The sequence below is a fragment of the Pelobates fuscus genome, chromosome 5 (genome assembly GCF_036172605.1).
Source record: "Pelobates fuscus isolate aPelFus1 chromosome 5, aPelFus1.pri, whole genome shotgun sequence".
Taxonomy (NCBI): Eukaryota; Metazoa; Chordata; class Amphibia; order Anura; family Pelobatidae; genus Pelobates; species Pelobates fuscus.
The window spans coordinates 361,063,854-361,079,833 of NC_086321.1; the positions used below are offsets into that span (position 1 = coordinate 361,063,854).

The window sequence follows — 15,980 nt, forward strand, 5'->3', positions numbered from 1 at the left end:
TCTGCATCCTTTGCAAGCCCTCCCCTTTTAGCCCCGCCCAGAGTTTGCGTCTGCCCAATCACAGACTTCCCAATGCAGCTCAATTAGACGTTTTGGCAAGGCAGTTCTTCTGGGCAATAACAGGCTGTCTGTCTGACTGAAGACAGGGTTGTAAAACAAGGTTCACTTGTAAAAATGCACATCTTTATTGAAATCGGCACTTTCTGTAAAATGAAAAAAAGAGAGAGCACCCTCTCTTTAGTTGTTTGTAGTGTTCATTTAATTCTAAGAAAGTCAAGTGCATTATTTTACTGGATAATGGTAAATCATTTTCTCTGAGGAAGCTATGGACAATGGGTGCATGAATGCCAGAGTTTAGACCCGTTTGACAGACTAAACTGCTCTGGGTAGATGAATATCCCAGCTTGCCGTTTTGTTACCAACACAGATAACACGCACTGCAATGGCGAAATCAGAGCAAATTTGGACCTCACAGGCCTCTAGAAGATCCGTAACGTGCTTCTTTTCCCCCTTCTGACTATAGCCTGCAAATGGAACTTGTCCATTACAAGGTTAGGCATCTTCTCACCAAGTCTGGGCACTAACAAAGACAATCGAGGTCATTTACTACAGTGATAATTGCCAGGTATTCAAAGTGAATTGAAACATTCAGGCCAGAATAGCTGAATTAGTGAACTGTTTTCAGTAGAACTATTATTGCCTAATATTTGAAATTAACTTTGAATTCCCATCAATTTTCACTTTAATTAATAAAACTGATTGACATAAAGCTTTTCCATCACTTTAAAGCAGAACTGTCACGGTCTGGGGACTTTGCATAATTTGCAAAAAAACGCGACATTGACATCACTGCTGAGGGTCCCGTGGCCGGGGATGTGAGTTTAACTTACCTGATTTTGTCCCTTGTGGGCAGAGTCCTCCTCTTCCAGCCCCTACCCTTCTGTCATGTGCAAGAGTGCAGCTTTGAGGTCTATGGGAGACACGAGACCTTTCTTAGACAGAGCCAATTCCCTGCAGCTATGATTGGTGACGGACGGGTGACTGACACTTCTTGACGGCGGAAGCATCGCCAAGTGTCAAGAAGTGTCACGCATAGGAAAAATAATGAAACAAACTAGTCCCTACTTAGTTTCAGAACTGTAACTCTTTCAACGGGGTTGTAATTTCAGTAAAATTCCAACACAGTAAATAGGAGTATTTTAAAAAGGTTTAACTTTAGAAAATACTCATTTTGAAGGGAGGGGGTGACAGTGTTGCTTTAAGAGTACCTTTTTGGGGGGGGCGGGGCCTGACCACCTAACTGAACGGTCGCATACACCAACAGCTCCTGCATTACTCGAACTTTAAGCCTCTAAAAAAGCAATTTCTACACCCGATCGAGGACCAACAGCCGTGGTCCGATGCACAGGGGTGCACTAGCAGAGAGGAGAGGCTTGCAACTCGTTGTTTTAGTCCCTCGAAGACGAACCAGTCATCCCCACGGGATGAGGCCTACTCAGGCGGTGAGCGGGGTGGACGGCCGCCGCCCTGCTATCTTGCCCGACGGTGTCATGCTGGACCCCCATGGATGTGCAAACAGGGCTCCGTTCCACCCCCCCCCCCCCGGGCCGGTGGGGGTGATCCCGGCCCACACCCTGCAACCCGTACCACACCAGACACCGCACTACCCAAACACCGCGGCTCCACCAAAATGGCGGCAAGTGCGGACGCCCCAGCCTGCAACAAGCACCATGCCACTTACCCCCACTCGATGACTAAGACTCTGGCACACACAGTGCAGTTGTCAAATAACTGCACAAAGCAGCCTGTCGGGTGGAATCCTCATGGCACACTACTCCAGTGCCCGCCAGCTCACAACCGCAGCGATGCCCGAGCCTATGTGAGGAGAAGCAGACAAGAGGACAGCCGACCGACAGAAACGGCACAGAACCAGACCACCCGGGACATCATGGAGCAGCCCCTACGCAGGCTTATCCATTCGACAGGAGTTAACCCCGCCATCAGCCACAAGGCACACCCGGACTCGGTTGGCGCAAAACACCCGCTTCACAGCACAGCACGGGCCTCAAGACCACCCAGGCAGTCCCGACAAGCCTCACTATGCCCGCTCTATTCCCGCAATAAACCCGTGGGCCCCTCCGAGCGCCTGAACCTGGCAATGAGACACTCCTGGCAGGCAACGCCGAGACAGCGGGCCGGGAGGGCCCTTCAAGTAAAGCCCACTGAGACAAAAGATCCCAGGGACTATACTAGGTACTCAGGGGAGAATGGATGAACAAGGCATATATCTCGCTACAATGGGACTCCCTTACCATACTTTAACACACAACACCTGCATTTTACATGCTAGTTAAAAGTACAGTTGTAGCCTTTAACCTGTTGTTATTTTACTTTACTTTAATTTCCAAGTTTTTGCCTTAGTTTGATCACTTGTCAGCACAAAATAATGCAGCAACTCAAGCTTGCTTCTATAAGGCGACACACGCTGGCTTACTCTCTTAACTAAAAAACGCGCTACTACCGAGTTAAGCATAACAGCATACCTTTCTGACAGAAACGCAATGCCATAAAACCTAAATGTAATTAGTCACGTCATACACGCATACAGCATAGCATGGATATTAAAACACTGATGGCCTTGCAATGGGAGCCTTTCGCCAACCAACACTTTATCTCCTTAGGAGTGTCTGCCTCTGTGTTTTTTCAAAAGCGAGAATGTCATGTGGGGGTAGGGCGGCCATTTAGACTTCTCGATTCAAGTCCCACACCAATGGTATAGGTGTTGCTAATCTAACTATTTACACACACAAGCATAAGGGCGTATCTGGTATGATAGACTCAATACACTAAGCATGACCTGTCACATTAATCGTACCTCTTAAAGATTAAGCATATTTGCAACTCTAACATGCATATTTAGTTTAACTTCTACACTGTGACCGAAGCAAATGTTTCTTATTGATAATATGCCATAGCCTTGTTTACCTAGTTATGTTAAAAAAAACATAAAACGTGCCAAGATTTTCTTTACTGCCATGTGACTAAGCTTGTATACAATTCAGATTGCACTAGCTGCTGTGGCAGTGCCAATCCGCATGTATGATCTTTGCACGAAAAAATAAAGAATTAAAAAAAAAAAAAAAAAAAAAGAGTACCTTTTTGAAGCTAACATACTTTTCTACATTCTTCAGACACTGAAACTGCTAGACACAAACGACTTCCAGTGGGTCTATCACTTGAAATGTTATTATAGAAGCCAGTTTAGAACAAGGGCTACCAACAGATGAATCCTAATTTTCATCAAACAAGACAAGTTTAACTGTAATTAGCACTTTATGGTGGGGACCATTGCAATCTGATTTTTTTTTTTTAAATACATGGTAACTGTAACAAAAATATACCCCAACACGCAGGATTCAGCTAAACAGAAGACAACACAGAGGGAAGATACGTCTACCGGACCTTAGAGTGGCCAGACTCGACGTATATAGGAGAAGTACAGAGTCAGGAACGATCCGAGGTCAAGGGCACAAAGAGACAACGTAAACTAGGACTAGCCGGGGTCTGGTACACAGTAAACAGCAAGCCGGCAAACAAAACAGATAAGGATAAAGAGAAAACGTAGTCAGAAAACAAAGCGCTAAAGGGAACTGAAAAGGTAAGTTTAAATAGCTAAACAACTATTTTGATTGGTCCCTGTCATCTCCACGCCCCCAAAAGGTAAGTGTATGGGGAGTGTGGCATGACAGGGACCAATGGGAGGCCTTTTCCAATTTAGGCTCCCACTGTCCCTTTAAGAGCACGCCCGAGACCCGAGGCACGCTCTTAGAGTCAGGCGGGACACGTGACCGCTACTCGCGGTCACTGCCCGCCTTCCTGTTCCTGCCTTCGAATGAGCCACGCGCGGCTCGAACAGAGGACCCCGGCCGGCCCCTGGAAAGGGTAAGTACCGCTACAGTAACGTTTGCAAAAAAATCCATTAACTGCTTAGAACATGAGATTGAAACAGATGTCAGACATAAATAATATCAACATTTTTTTTTAAAAGACCTGACATGTAAGAGGATGTGCGTACCTTAAAGCGCACTGTCAATTCCCCCCCACCCTGAAAAATTAGTATTTCATAAAGATAGAATCTTTATTAAATTCTTATATTGACTGTGTTTACTGAAATTCGAAACCAGTCAAGAGATACTGAGACAAAGTAGGGTCTACAGGGCAGAGCTACTGCCATCCAGAAGTTTAAATCACGCAGTCGTCACCAGCTGCCAGTTGCAAGGTATTGGCTTTATCTATGCAGGACCCAGCGGTCTAACAAGTTCCTCCATAGACCTCAATGCTGCACTATAGCACATGCGCGAGAGTACAGCAGTGGCGTTGTCTCCTGGCGCTTCAGAAGAGAATCGTCTAGATAGGGGGGCGGGGCTTGGACGCCATCCTGGACGGTCGCAGGCAGATTGAGCTCCTGCCTGAAATTGCTAATCAAGGGGTTTTAAAAGGGACAATTACCCCAAAATCGTTAATCCCCACACGAAAGACCCCAACCTGCATTGCTTGTGCGACTCTGGAGCGGATTACAGACCCACCATTATCGCAAACCAGCAACTGTGGCCTCCACCCTCTTGCAGCCTGGGGCAGCTTTGGCGGGAGACGCGGCCGATCTCTCTGCCGGAGACGCCCCGGCTTTTACTCTTGTGAAAAGTCCGAGCCTTGCACTCCCCCCCTCTGGGCCGGCGGGGGATATCCCGGCCCCCACCAAGCGAGTACTTACGCCTGCAGCGCTCCCGGGCGACATCAATAGAAGCAACCTACACGTGGCCTCCGAAAGATGGCCGACGGTGAAGCTGCACTAGCTCATCTACAACACAGCAACTGGGAAGAACAATTCTGCCAAAGATTCGACATCATGTGCCAAAAGTATTGGACGGGCTCGGAGGATCGGCGAAAACCCACTACAAAGCCCACATCTATGGCGCAACCCACAGCCAGAGCCCCGGTTCAGCACACCACTCTCCAACTGACCTCACAATGCGCGCACAAACGAGATGGGCGACGCGTACACCCAAGCATGAAACCCTCCAAGCAGCAACCAGGGCTGAGACCCTCTGAAAGGCGACACCATCTTCGCCATGCACTCACCGCCAGGAAAGCCCAGGCTCGCAAACTGAAGCCACCCAGTGCACGGGGGACTTGCCAAGGCACCTACTGGGAGCAGCCCCTACTAAATCAGGAGCTGAGCTGGGTCTGGGACATCGGAAGCAGCATGAATGCCCGGCGGAGGAGTCAGAGCAGGAGACATACCGGCTGGAGACGCTGGAACCAACTCCCGTCTAGCACTGCCTCCCCGGCAGTACAGTGGCCTAAGCAGACGCAAGACAGATACCTACCCTCACAGAGGCCGGACAGGCAGCTACCTCGCAGCACTGCGCAACAATACCCACCCACAGCACCTGGAAACCCGACCTCCAGAAGGGGCATCGGCTGACTCACTCGGCACACCCAGAGACTCTGGCCTAGGTGGTCTCCAATTTATTCAGAGAGCTACTATAACATGCCCCCCGATACCGCCACCATCGCTACACCTGGAGAGAAAACCACAGGAGACACCTTGCCGGGCCAGGAAATGGACTACCATTATAGCATACCAAAGGTATCGGGTGAGGTTACTTTTATCCCAGCCAGCCTCCTGAGGAAAGAGCGGGACTTAATGAGGATCCGCACTAATGTTAACTGATGAGTACCCATTAACACAACGTTACCCGATATCTGTTTGATAAGCATGCTATTACATAGATGGCACCATTTAATAAGCCTGGTAGACCTAGCAATTAGTTAGTTTACACTTATAGGCTCATGTCCAGCCCTCATGTTTGTTTATCACATGTATGCATGTTACCACCATGCTGTTAGGTCTTCCAATATGTACAGTCTGCAGAAAAGGGACATTAGTCACGCAAACGCACACAGACCCTCTAATGCAAAGTTTTGCTTAAATATGCTATGTGAATGTTTTGCAGTCAGATGTACCTAGCTAGTTTACCATGATCTAATTATAAAAATGCGCTAAGAATGCAAAGTTTTCTATGTGAATTAACCTACAAAAAATGTGCATGTACTAACATAAACCCAATTGTTATAACGGTTTCTTGAAAAGCATGAGGATTGCCGTTGGGGTACCGCATGCTCGCTTGTTATATCCCAATGCACTGCAAAAATAAAGAATTAAAAAAAAAAAAAAAAAAAAAAAAAAAAGAATCGTCTAGATAGAAGATTGCGGTGCTTGCATGCGGCAGGTTCAGGTAAGTTAAACGCACCTTTGCCTGCACCCCCTGGCCATTACTGTAACAGTGCCGCTTTAAGTAAGTTAAAGTTAGCTACAGCTATTTTATTACATTTTTAATAAGAAAGGGGCGGAGCCGAGCAGCTGAACTGCATGGGCGCTACTCTGCAGTGCTCTTGATCGCCAAAGCGCAATCTGCCGACATCCACGATCCGAGTAGGCTCCAGGCTAACAGAACCGTGTGCCCTATCACCCTGGCATAAAGGGCTACAAGCCAATGCTCTTTTTATGCAACCTGAAGGGCTGGAAGACCCTCTGCAGGACCCGGGCCTACCTTACACCGCCACTGGCGGAGGCCTTCCCGCGATGTTCAGAAAGGAGCCCGGAACTTTTATGTGGTCTCCAATCGATGCCAGAGTGGCCCATGCATGCTGAATCCACCATGGTTAGAAAATCACAAATGCCCCAAGCCGGGACTCCCAAAGATCCTCGAGATATAGGGTCACTGTTACAAGGCCCCAGAGTCACAAAATGGTGGCCGACCTGGAACCCAGCCTCCACAGCCCAGAGCTGAGCCCAGTGGGACAGGATAGATCCCATCACACACAGCCATCTCCAGAGCCTCAGGCTACAGGGGATGGCCTAGCACCAGCCACAAAGCGAGACATAAGGCAGCTAATAAAGGAAATTAAGGGGGGCGGGGCCTGACCTGCTTTGTCTAAGCTCCGGCCTCTGAGCTGGAATACCGGAGCCAACTGCGTGCCACAAACGAGAAACCGACCTGAAACCGTGCTCACTGCACCACCAAGACGGCTGTGACCCAGGGGATACCCAACAGGACCGTCCACGGCGCCAAAGTAACCTGGCCGAGGCCTGAGGCCTACGAGCTTGAGCCGAGAGAGACGGCCGCTCTCCCGGTTCTCTGGCCGGCGGTCTGCTGCTCCCCCCCCTGGACCGGGGGGGGGTCATCCCGGTATCCATGGGCAGCAGCCACCGCAAACCGTACCGCCTTCACTCCGGCCACACCGAGCAATGAGGTTCGTACATAGGATCCTAAGATGGCCGACCAGTACCCATCCTATGCACGACCCGCAGCGGCTACCGCAAAAAGCCATGGCCCAACGTCGGACCAGCACAGCCTACTTCTACCCTCTACGATCACAGCTACAACCTTTGCCACGACACAGAGATCCACTCTACCTAGTGCTGGAGCTACATACCGTCCGCGGTACACGTCCGAGGAAACGCGACTCAAAGCTCGGACAGAGAGCTGGGAGGCGAGCCTGGAGAAGCCTGGGCCTACTGACCGGGAGTCCGGAGCTCGTGAGACAGCCCCCATCAGAGCAGTCGGCGACGGCGAGAAACGGGACTATCCTTCTATGGGCATTGGCTGAGCGACCTACGAACTTTACCTACTGCACTGCAGATCCCACGGAGCAAGAAGCACACCGTGCCCTCCGCTCTGTCTCCATAGTACCCACATTGGGGACCTACAGTTCGTTTGCACGCTCTGTTGATATACCTACAGGAACTACCTACATGAATAATTACTACTTACCTCTCTGCACACCCAGTGGCCCTAACCTCCTGATACAAGCTACAGTTCTAGCCTTGATGCCCCCTCCCCCATCATTAACCCGACATGACAGAGCTCTGTACTGATGTTCTTGCTATTAATGTTGATGCCTTAATTATTAGCTTGTTAACTGTGTATGAATATTTGTTCTAGCTAGTATACAGGTAGAAAAGATACCATCAATATGCCTAGCATATCCTAAAAGCGTTGAAAAAACTTTAGCCAGCTCATACAAAGCAATGTTGAAATTATAATCTCACCAGCATGTACTACAAATGTAGAACATTAACTTACATTATCACCACAGACAGTTAGGCATACCTACATCTCTATGTTATGTCAATCTACTGTCTACACCTCTTCTCAACTTAATCCAAAAATGTGCTGTCTATTCTTATGCATTGCAAGGCTTGTTTTGCCTGTCACCATACTACTTGCGACTGCTGTTGGGGCTACGCAAGCATACTGTTCTTTCATGCACAACGAAAAATAAAGAATTCTAAAAAAAATTAAAATAAAGGAAATTAAGCTGATGTTTGATGCCGACATGAATCTGTCACGCACAGAAATTCAAGCGGTGTCCCAAAGAGTCCAGGCCACAGAGGAGGATTTCATGGACATTCGCCAAGAAATGGAAACTGTGAGTGATACTATGCACCAAGTGCAAGCTACTAACTCAACGCTCCAGCTCAAATTAGACACGCTACAGGACCGCAACCGGTGGACGAACATAAAAATCCGGGGTATACCGGACTCTGTGCGTCCGACCGAATTACCTCACTATCTACGGAGGCTATTGGCAACACTGCTGCCCCACACCTAGGCCAAGAAAGTCGAATTTGAAGGGCATTTCCGCATCAATAAAGCAAAACAGGCGCCAGCTAAGGCCCAACAAGATGTAATTGTCCGCTGTCACTATTCTAGACAAACGTTGCATTCTCACAGCAATCAGAGACAAGACTCCACTGGACTTTGAGTCGTCCAGGCTCACCTTTTTCCAAGACATCACAGGGAATACACGGCAATGGAGAAAGTCACTAAGCACCGTAACCACACAACTTCAACAAGCAAAAGTGGACTATTGCTGGCTGATGCCAAGAACCCTAGCAGTGACCCACCAGGACACTACCCTAAAGCTCACCTCCATCTCGGAAGCTCCTGCTTTTTTTCAGGCTCTGGTACTCTCATCAGACACTAGAGTTCAAGAGGCACCTACCACCTCCACAGCCCACATATGGCACCCAGAGATCAGTCCCGTTTACTCCCAGAGGTGGCTCCAGGAAAACAGCGGTGACCTGAGCAGCACTGATACAGAGCCTCCGGGCTCAAGTGCCATTCCTAATAACATCTTATCTAATACATATATGTCAGCCACAGTTATGTTCATGATGTTTATTATGTTTTGTTCATATGCTTTGCTTTGTTGTTTTCGTTGACCACCTTGAGGTCCTTAAGTAGCCAGGGGCCCACTTATTACGCCTCACTACACTTACGAGAGCAGTTCAGCACTTCTCAATACTTAGTCCTGCATACTCCGGACAGGACTCGACAAACCCCCACCTCCCCGTGATCCCTTCAGGTTAGGGGTCGACACTCGACTTTATCTAAATATGTCAGAGCTAGACTACATAACCTCTATTCACCTCATAGAAAGCGGCATGAATGTACCCCCGCCCCTTAAGCCTGCTAGACATAACACACTGTAGCGAAAGCCACTTCGCCACTGTGTTTTGGAGGGGGCTGCTTGCGGGCCTCTTACCCTGTGACTACGGTCCCTGGGCGATTTGGCCCTTTATGCATGGTATTTGGGCATACTGTGGGTTATTGGGCTGCCCCAGGATTATGGGCCCTCTCATCAGCCCATACGAAACTTAAACCCCATGGCGTTTGAACTGTGTTTGTGGCATCTGAGCGCTGTTTGGATATGTTGAGCGCTCAGATCCAAGCCATCTGGGGATGGGTTGAATGTGGGGGTTCTGTTTAGTATAACAGGAGTTATGTATTTTTATGTCTTTTGGTGGTTGCTGGTAACATGTGCTTAATGGAGGCTGTGTTTGTCCCTGGATATAATTAAATCAGCTTCTCCATTGTCTCCAGGATAGAGGATTCTGGGGAACTAGTTTGAGCTGGAAAAAACATGCTTCCAGAAGGTCAAATGCACATTTGTACTAACTTTTGAACCCCTGGTCCAATTCGTATGATTTTTGAGTATGTTCCCCAAATGGATTGATTGTGAATATGTATTTTTATGCGAATGTGATGTATATTTTGGGAGTTATGAATGTTGTGTAAAAACTGTATTTTCCCTACCTATGATAATTGTATTTTCCTGTGTGTACAGATAATTAGTTTACAGGTAGAGGGGAGGGCTATGTGTGGGATGTAACTATTGTGTGATTGGTTAATGTACGTTACTGTGTGTGTCCCTCCCCTTCATGGGAGCACCTAATAAAAAGGGCTGCAAGCTAGCAGCCAGAGAGTTCTATTTTTACCCTCAACTTGAGTCCTGTCTCTTAATGGGGGAATCTGCTACAAGGGATTGCTATGCTAGGCATATTCCCTTGCTATAATCACTGAGCTCTTGTAAGAGCTTGTTCCTGCTTCGTTCTGAAGGGAGATAGCTGCAGCCTGCGGTGCTTATGGTGTCTGGTGGAGTGCTTGGAGTCCTCTGGAAGCGCTAGGAGCATCTTTCAACGGAGGTACCCAGTCGGGGTGCCAGGCGATCCGTTACACACACATAGGAGACTGCAGCCATAGGAAGAACAGCAACCTTCTAACACTGAAATATAACCGTGCCTAAGCAAACTCAGATGCAAGTAGAGGGTGTAGTACACTTAATAATTAAGGTGTGATTAATACAGATAACCACATCGTATGAACTACCAATAGCATAGACAGACGTGACCTTTTAAAATAAAAATGGTGCAGGATGTTAATGTTCTTCTTATATGAAAATGGAATGTATGATATGGTTATATCTCTCACCTCCTGATCAAATTTCCTCGTTATACCATGCATAACCCGTTACCTACCACCTGCACTACCAAAATAAAGATTTTAAAAAAATCACAAGAAAACACTTTTTAACAGAGCTTAAAAACAACAGATAGGTGTGGGTAGCTCTTATAATACTTTAATAGAATAGATTTTTATTTATATACAGGGTGGCCTATAAGTCCCTACCCATCCATATATATATGGTATGTATCTGTGTTCTGGATGGATAGGGACTTAAAAATAAAATAAAAACAATTATATTCATTTTAAAACAGATCTTTTTTTAAAGGTTTCCAATCGACGCCCAGTGAGTGAATTTCATTTCACAATCTTGTAAAACACTGCAATGGGTCCTGCACTCTGGCTGTACCCATTACACACTGTTAGAGGGGGCAAGGAATTGAGGGGAAAATTCCACTGAAAAACAAGTTCACAAAAAAACAACTTTAAAAAAAAAAAACAACAGCTTTCTGTGGAAAATGTGACTAATGCCACGTGTTGTGCTTCAGTCACAAGCTTATGTTATGACCACAAACAGCCCTGGTCGTTTCAGTGTGCGTCTCTATGGACAGATGTTTACAGTAGAATCAGAGCAAAGCTTTGGCCCTTCGGGTCAGCAGAGACAGGTTCATAACACAGGCAGAAGAGAACATACCCTTAAGACAGGGACACAGAGCTCCCTATACAATCCAGAAATGGTTTATAATAAAGACAGAGTAGAACATGTACTCAAGACAGCAAGACGAAGCACCCCTATACAATCCAGAAATGGTTTATGATAAAGACAGAGTATAACATATCCCCAAAACGGAGGGATACAGCACTCTATACAATCCAGAAATGGTTAAGAATCCAGACTAAGGATAACTCAGCCTCGAGACAGGGAGATAGAGCTCCCTACACAATCCAGAAACGGTTTATAATACAGGCCGAGGCAAACATATCCCCAGGACAGAGAGACAGAGCTGCTTATCAAATATAGAAAGGTTTCATAACAAAGAGTGAGGAAAACAAACATCCCCAGAACAGAAAGTCTTGTGGTGTAGAAGATAAATTCAGGAAGGGACCAGCTCTGTGCTGAGACACATTCAGAGTAAAATATTGTACACATTACATGTTACCAAATGGTATGGTAGCACAACACCTCTATAACAGCAGTGAGCAAAAAGGGGGTTAGTTCACTACAAGAGGCAGCTGGAGAAGGTGACAGGGCAGAAGAGTAAGCACCCCCATTTATCTGTCATTCTTTGCAGTGTGGAGAGATGCACTGTGGCTGAGGATGTTCTGCATGATCTTCTGCTTAGCCTCAAAGTCATTGTGAGTAAGGAGAGAGCAGGTAATTGACGTCACATTTTAGCCTCTCTTCATTCACCTGACTTGCTGGGATCCTGGAGCAGCAATGACGGACCGGGCAGAGGAACATTAGGATCTTCAGCCAAAGATGCTCTCCATGCTTCAATCTGGAACTGGGAAACTAGGGGGGACTCAAGGGGAAACACACAAGCGGGCGACAGGTAGGAGGAGACACAAAATGGGCTAAAGAGGAAACGGAAGACACAAAATGAGGTAACTTTGGTCATTTCATACTCTAATAGCACCAGAATTAAATAATGCATGTCCTCGGAGTGCCCCGAAAAAACCTCCTATGTACAAAGTGGGGTAAGCTGTAAAGGAAGGATGGAGATATGGAAAGATATGCAAATGTGTAAAGAGAACGACAAAATGGGTGATGGGGGCATGGAGGGACATTAAAGGACGGGAGGGTGGCTTGTCTATCTGACCAAAAAACATGCATATAGTCAAGAGTTTATGTTCGTTCAGAAATTCTAAATTCACGTGTAAGAACAAAGCAACTTTGGGATGGGTTCAGAATATTATGTACGGTCTTAGCAGATAACCTGTACATCTGACCAAAGAAGACTAACAATTCTTCTGAGAGAGCAAGGGTAAGCCAGAATTACACATATATTCATTACAAAATAATGCATTACAAGGCCATATTACATGCACATTTTTGGCTGTTTGGTATACACAATCAGGGCTACTTACTTAAGTGAGCATTGTCGGGAATTCAAAGGGAGTTTCAAATTTAAGGTCAAAGTAGCTATACTTCTACTTTGGCCTTAAATTTGAAATTCACCTACAATTTGCTTTGAAGACCCAACAATTCTCACTTTAGTAAATCCTGAGTACATAGATAAAATATTGCACTCAATGAATTGCACTGCCATGTTTATTGTTAGTCCCTTTTAAATATAGTAACTAATTTGCTTGTTTCTCTAAAACATATAATTCTAGAAATACTACTGGCACAATAAAGCAAGTTGTTTTTATGTTCAATAAACCTGTCCCCAAAAAACCCCAATGGAATCTAAAAATAATTATACAAGACTTTGGGAGCTGTTTATATTAAAGGCTTATTTGGATCTCGGAGCTTTCCATCTCTGAAAAATAATGCTCTTTAGCCATAAGAGCAAAGTAAGCATTTGAAGAGAAAAAAAAAATACATACAAACCTAATTTTGGAAATCAAAACACCTGGATCGCCTGATCAGATGTTTGATATACAAGGATAGTAATTTACAGGATACATTTGCTTTATCCCAAAACAGTGGTTCTAAGGCAACTTCACATGAGTATATGAACAGTGAACAAACAACAAAAAGAAGAAAAAATATGGATTATAGAAAATATATAAAATATGAAAACGCATATAGAAAAGCTAAAAAAGTTCAGTCAACTATAAAAATAAAAAAAGAACATTTCATAAACATAAAATCTTTATGAAACGCTCATAAAAAAAAATTGCTGGAATTTGATTAAAATACCAACAAAGTCAAAAGATACTTGTGGTTAATCCTCAAGCTGACAAAACTTCACGGCTGTGGGAACAATGCCTCGTCTCATCATGAGACCATATCTTTTTGGAGGCTCCTGCGGTCTTGCAGCAGTGACGTGGGCTCCAAGCAGACGAACACTAGGAGCTGAAGATCAAAGATGGCGGCGACCCCAAACACAGCATCAGGTAAGTATGACTCACCTCCGCTGCACCCCCAGGCCACCACTCCCCAATGCAGCAACGTCGGAAGGGGACAGATCCACTTAAAAAGACCATGAACAGAAGAATGGCACAGAGACTTGAGAATTATGATTGTTCTTAAACAGGTCTGTTTTATGCTAGGTAATCTTCCTCAACTGTGCCTAATGATTAATTGTTCACAGCTGTCCCTAAAGGGATGGACAATAATATGGTTTACTAGATTGTAAGCTCAAAAGAGCAGGGCCATCTATCATTTTGTATCAGTGTGTATTTAGGAGTATGTTGTGTCTGTTAGGCTGGACTGCACAACATAAATTTTATTAAAAAAAAAAAACAATAACACATTTTTTATTATAAGCTAGATAAGGTAACAAATTGGGTAACAAAACATAAACCAGGCAAGTTTTAAAGAGCATAACTACTCATCCTATGTGAGGATTAGAAATGTGGCTGGGGGATAAACTACTTCTCCCATTTACGCCTCATCAACAAGGTCTTTGAGATAAGTAGAGACCCCAGAGTGACCGGACCAGAATGAGATACTCCAGAAGGTGGGCGAGTCGCATCCTGGTCAGCGATAACACTACGGACGCTTGCTGGGTTGTGTGTTTAGGTACATTTTCTTTTTTACAATCGAAATATTTCATTTAAAAGAAAAATGATTTAAAAAAAAAAAATTAAATTAAGAGTGGGGCCATTACTCCATAAAAAAAAAACAGCATTTTTAACAGCCACCCCCAAGACATGACCTGACAAGACAAATGTTTAACCCTTTCTGGTCTTCAACTACTTGGTGGTGGCTGTAATAAAAATGTGTTGTTGATTATGTCCTAGGCTATACAAATATTTATCTATAACAGAGACCAAAAGGTAGAGGTTTTGTAACTTCCGAAAAAATTGTGGTTTCCAGCACAACTGGTTGATATACTTCTATGTTCGGGCTGACTTTACATTTTTAAAGGGGCAGTCTAAGAACCACAACCATCACCCACTATTGTAGTGGGTACAGTGCATAGAGTGACCATATAGTCAAGTGTATGAACATCTACAGACGTTTTAAGCAAAAAAAATCACACATAATCATTAAATAATTTATAATCATTAGATACACGAGATTAGAAATATGTTTTTGTGCAAGTAAAATTAAAGGATAAAAAGTAATAAATAGGACTGAAGCCCCTAGAACAAATGATAGAGGGAACACCGACCCCCATGCACAAGTACAGGTACACGCAACTGGCATACTTTTATCACACACTACCGGAAAAAGGCTACAACGCATAGAACCCTCACGTGGTTCGAAGACCTCTGTGACCGAAAGACAACCATACAGAAACCAACTTCCACCCTATACCAACACCTACTCACGATCTCTCAGAATACAGCACTGCCGTACAAAAGACGATGGGAACGACTTACAGACAGGACATTCACGGACGCACAGTGGAGCAAAATTCTAATTCTCCACCACAAATCCTCCATCAGCTCGTCCTATCAAGAAACAAACTACAAATTATTGACGCTCTGGTACAGAACCCCGGACCTTTTACACAAAATATTCCCCAACACCCCGGCGACATGCTGGAGATGCGAGACGGAGGTAGGTACAGTGAAACACATATGGTGGGAATGCGCCAAAATCAAACCATACTGGAACCAGATCACGACCCGCATCAAAGATGTCCTAGGAACTACGACGCAACTATCCATGGAAAACATACTCCTCCACCACACTCACGAACCAATCTCAAAATATAAACGATCTATTCTACGCCATCTCCTCGACGCCGCCAAGGCACGAATACCCACCTTATGGAAACAAACTCAAGCCCCCACGATGAAACAATGGCTTACCAGAGTGGAAGAAATTAGAGCTGCGGAAGAAATACACGCGACTCTGAGGGAAACACTTACAAAACATGTAGACAAATGGCAACCATGGATAATATACACGGCGAGAAGGGATCGAAGGGGCACGGCCGACAGAGGGGGGGAATAAGGGGACGGAACAACACCCACTGCAACCTGCTTACCCAGTACCCGAACAACTCCCCACCCCTATACACCTCATACAGACACACACACACA

General features: G+C 45.5%; 1 protein-coding gene across 1 annotated transcript in view; it reads right to left on the reverse strand.

The window, feature by feature from the left end:
• STX8 (syntaxin 8) overlaps nucleotides 1-15,980 on the reverse strand; it is a 161,454-nt gene that overhangs the window by 124,277 nt on the left and 21,197 nt on the right. The window lies entirely within an intron of this gene.